The sequence below is a fragment of the Triticum dicoccoides genome, chromosome 3B (assembly GCF_002162155.2).
Source record: "Triticum dicoccoides isolate Atlit2015 ecotype Zavitan chromosome 3B, WEW_v2.0, whole genome shotgun sequence".
Lineage (NCBI taxonomy): Eukaryota > Viridiplantae > Streptophyta > Magnoliopsida > Poales > Poaceae > Triticum > Triticum dicoccoides.
The window spans coordinates 77,614,993-77,620,083 of record NC_041385.1 but is presented as its reverse complement, the minus strand read 5'-3'; the positions used below and the strand labels follow the sequence as shown (position 1 = coordinate 77,620,083).

Here is a 5,091-nt window from a genome sequence, read left to right as displayed (position 1 = left end):
ACAGTATCTCTACTCCTAAAATCTCAGTATGTACGTTGTCGTTCGCTTGTTTCGTTCGTTTCCCACCCTTCCATCGATTGAGCCCCACAGTCCCCACATTTTCCCATCGCCCTCATCGATTTTTCTCGGTTCAGACCGATACCCCACCCCCGGTAGGCAGTATGATCAAATAACGACTATTTTTTTTAATAATACAAATTTTTTATTAATTTTCAGAAATATTACGCCGATTTTATTTTTTTTCAAAAATAATACATAGTCGGTCATCTGGTGGCCGACTGGATCCAGTCGGCCCGATTAGTACCCTGTCGGCCTTTGAGATGAAATCGGACGGCGATGACTCAAACTTGAAAGATGTTGATGTCAACACTTTGAAACTTTTTCATGCAGAGCACTTCTTCATGTGAATCCATCTTAACAATGTTTTCTTCTGTGCCAAAATCACGTGTCAACAGTTACATTGAGCCAATTCGAAAATTCAAGATTTTAGTCTAAACCCTAATTGCAATCAAAGTACTAGGAGTGAAAGGGTAAAACGGATTTCTTTGAAGGGAGTGACGGAGGTGTACAGTAGCTCGTTACAATGGGGTGCACAGCTAAAGCACGTGCCGCGCGTATGGTTGGTGCGACGGAGCGAGCCCTTGACCGGTGTCTGCGTGTCTGTCCCGTTCCCGCAGAATAATTTAGTCAGGGATGGGCGGCTGCGGACCTGCGGTGAACACGGCAGCCTCTTCCTCCTTCCTTGGGCATGCATGCCACGGTGTGCATTGAGAGGCGTCGGGTTCTCTGCTTGTAAAAGGAAAAGACATCAGGTACAATATTTCAAGTGCGATTCAGATTCAGAAATGAGGAGCCGGTCAGCTTAGCTTTAGCCAGGTAGTAACCCGACATACTCGATGCTACCTGCAGTACTCATCTTATACAGAATATCATAATCCCATTTGGATGATGGTATTACTAGCTAGCTTGTGGTGTTTTGCTTCTATCTATTGCTTAAAAATAAATTTGTCACATGGAGTGGTCGTGCCGGAGTGGTTATCGGGCATGACTAGAAATCATGTGGGCTTTGCCCGCGCAGGTTCGTATCTTGCCGACCACGCCTTTTCTTTTTTGTGTTTCAGGTTCGAGTCCTGCATATTACACCCTTTTTGTGTGTGCGTATTCACAAGACATTTTCTGTAATCAATAAGATTCCCGGAGGATATGTTTTTTTTAACCTCTTTTGCTTGTAGCCACAAAGTAATAGAGCGTCGACAACCCGGCGCCTCAAACACCTTTCATTGTCCGGGAAGTCAGCCCCGTCATTGACCGGTTAAAAAAACATTTAGACGGACACCTCAAACCGGCTTCAACCCAATGCCTTTCCCTCGCTGCTTCTATGCTCCTGGGCCGACGCTGCTACTACTTAGGGAAGGGGGGAGGTCGTACATCCATACAAACACGGGCCATGTGTTATGGTTGATGTTTTGGTTGCCAAACAGATCCATGCCATCGGTACTCGAGCCAAACACGATGTTCCCTGGATCATCTGCTAAATATCAATATTCGGCGTTGAATGTTCTCCATTGGTCAGCATCTGCGAGGTGTCTCAGCTTCAGATCATCTCCATGATATGGATTGGATTAGCTTGAATCAATAATGATGACGGCGCCGACATCACGATGCATTGCAGCTTCGGCTTGAACGACCAGATCGAGACTCGATGATGGCGAGACCATTGCGCTAGCTACGACTCTCGGAGGAAGCGAAGCAAGGTGAGGTGGGGTGGGGGTGGGGGGTTGGGGGCAACAGGAAGAGGAGTAGAACTATGAATGGGCCCTTGATTTCCATGTGGTAGTGCGATGAAGCCAACCTTAATAGATCGAAGGGGAGAGGTCCAGGGATCGGTCTGAGTGCTGGTGAATTTTGCCATTGTGCTTCTGGGTGGGATCGACCATAGAGAGGGATCATGTAAGGGCATTCAAGTTGAGGAAATTGCCAAAGAACAAAGAGTTTTTTAGGGTAATAAAGAATGATGAGTTACTAATTTTCTATGGTGGGGAGAGGGGAGGACATGCGTTGCATGATCGGGAAAGGTCTGTCCTTGGTCGATTATGTACGCGGGTAACCGAACACACTTAGACTATCCATATTGGGAGTAACTTAAACTAGTATAACATGCATATATTACTAGTCTATATTACTATCTAATAGTGAGGAGTAACATATGTGTAGTGTCATGCAACATTTCATTTATTAGGTTGTAGACTCGTTTTATCTTGGTATGTGTGATGTTACCTCATAGTGTGAGTAATTAGCTAGGTTAATTAATTAAATCATCTCTCTCCCCATTAAATCATTGCTACATAAGCAAATTTGCCGAGTTAGATCTTACGTTACTGCTGAAGTTACTACCACTATGGCTAATTTTATATTGATGTGGCAGAATTGATGGTTCGTTCTCTAAGCTACCGATCGAGTGCATGGGTGACATTATGTAGGGCAACAGCTGTTGACATGGATGGAATGCTTAGATGGACAGATATTACATAGCTTAGTGAGATATTGAGGTAGACACTTTGCATGTTGAGAAAATTAGGACTAAGATTTGCATACATCTCACCGAAAAAGGACATGATTGTTAGGTAGGTGTAATGGACATGATTATTATATTAGCAATTTTTATTGTTTTATTGTTTTCAGTAACTTGCATATTAGGAGGGTTTGCCATTTGCCAATTGCATCTGGCAGGTGAATATAGTAGTATGGAGAAAGGCGCCCATGTTTCTCTCTCCAGTATAGCTAGGCCACTTGATGTTATGCGGATCATGTGTGTTCCCTCATCTTGCTTATTTGAAAATTTCTACATTATGATGGAGTTGACTTGTTTACAACTGTTTGTCTATGAGTATTTACTAGAACACTCTCATGGTTGTGTACCATTTTAGGAAGATCAGGGTATAATCATTGTGTGAGTTAGCTGCATGGGCGGACATCTCTATCCTATTGGTATAGAATTTACTTGGGCGGTCGAGACAAGCAGTTATTAGCTCACTAGCTTGTTTGGCTCCCGCAAAGAGGCCAAATCCATATATTTAGCCGGTCAACCCTTACAGGACCATCCTTTAAGAAATAGAAAATTACGCATGATTTTTTTTTGGGAAATTTATATCGTCTTTCTCATGCACTCACTAGAGGTGTGGCGTCAGCAAAGCTCCATACCGCCTTTGGACCTTCCAAACACCATTGGAGCCAAGGAAATGTTACCAATGTAGCCGCCGAGACGATGCCGGTCGAAGTCAGAAGATGTCGAAAAAAACATATCACCGCCTTGGAGAAGGCAACGAAGAGTGTTGGACGACCAATCTAAATTCAGGCAGACGCTTGCGCGGGCCCCCGTCAATTCTCTTGAGTTTCATTCTTGTGAACGTACTCCCGGGCGGGATACTTAATGTCGAAGTTAGTTGAACTTCTTCAATTGGAGGAGGTAGAGGAACCAAGAGATGAAGTGTGAAAGTGCGTTATACCGACTAGAGGGGGGGGGGTGAATAGGCAATTTTTATGAATTCTTCACTGAGAAATTTGCTAGTGAGAAAATTCCTTAGCGAAGAACTACTTGTAGCGCAAGAAGTACTTAAAAGTAAACATAACAGAATACAAGCATAGTCATCATGATGAATGAAGACAAACACAGAGTACAGAAAGCGTAAACACAGGATAACACAGGATGAAGACGGATAGACTGAAGAAATTGAACTGAGAAAATTGAGAAAGTCTTCAGTCAAAGTCTTCAAACAGATATGAACAAGCACACAACAATTGAAATGAGGAAATGAAAGAGTTGAGGAAATAGAACCAGTAAGCTTGATGAAGACAATGATTTGGTGGACCAGTTCCAACTGCTGTCTCAGTTGTACATCTGGTTGGAGCGGCTAGGTATTTAAATATGAGGACACACAGTCCCGGACACACAGTCCTCACCGTATTATCCTTGATCTAAGGTCACACAGACCTCGCCCAATCACTCGTGATAAGTCTTCAGGTAACTTCCAAACCTTCACAGACTAGGTCAATCGGCGATCCACAATTCCTCTTGGATGCTCTAGACCATGACGCCTAACCGTCTGGAAGAAGCACAGTCTTCAAAGGTAACAAGCGTCAGATCCATGCAGGATCAATCTCTTCAATAATGCTCAATCATGTTTCAAGGTGTTTGGGTTTGGGTTTTCCTCACTCGATGATTTTCGCTCAAAGTCCTCGGAGGATGGGATGCTCTCAAATGACAAGTGTCAGTTTCTCTCGGAGCAGCCAACCAGCTAGTGGTTGTAGGGGGCGGCTATTTATAGCCTAGGGAGCAGCCCGACATGATAAGACATAAATGCCCTTCAATGATATGACCGTTAGGTGGGTAGATATTTTGGGATAGCTGGCGCATAGCACAACAACGGTCGAAATTTTGACTCTCAAATTCCTCAGGGCTATCATGTTCCTCACTGTGTAGGCAATCCGCACTGGCGAATTCCTAACTCCTCAGCCAGAAAAAATTCCTCAGCGACCAGAAGAACTTCGTCTCTGTCACTGAAGAAATTGACTGAACTGTATGAGATTTCCAATGGCTTCACTCGAAGGGATTGGTAGGTGTAGGATTTTGAGTTGAGCATCACATGGAAATTTTTCCTTAGTATTTCCTTGACCCCCTTTAACAGTACGGTGTTTTCTATGACTCAAGAAAGAGAAAATGAAACTACGAAAACAAAAGTCTTCACGCTTCAGTTCCTCGAATGAATACCAAGTCTTCAAGGTCACACCAATTTCTTCACTTTCAAAGTCTTCAGAAAGTCTTCAGTCGAAGAACTTCATTTTTAGGGGTCGACTTTCTCTGTAAATATCAAACTCCTTATAGACTTATAGACCTGTGTACACTCACAAACGCATCAGTCCTTTAACCTATAAGTCTTCAATATGACAAAATCACTAAGGGGCACTAGATGCACTTACAATCTCCCCCTTTTTGGTGATTGATGACAATATAGGTTAAGTTTTCAACGGGGATAAACATATGAAGTGTAAATACTGATATTGAGGAATTTTATTGCAAGATATAGAAGAACT

At 43.2% G+C, this 5,091-nt stretch overlaps 1 non-coding gene across 1 annotated transcript; it reads left to right on the top strand.

Moving 5' to 3' along the window:
• Positions 1-1,017: 1,017 nt before the first annotated feature.
• On the top strand, positions 1,018-1,099 carry TRNAS-AGA. The gene has a single exon. It is a non-coding gene; the product is annotated as a tRNA-Ser (tRNA).
• The last annotated feature ends 3,992 nt before the right edge of the window (positions 1,100-5,091 follow it).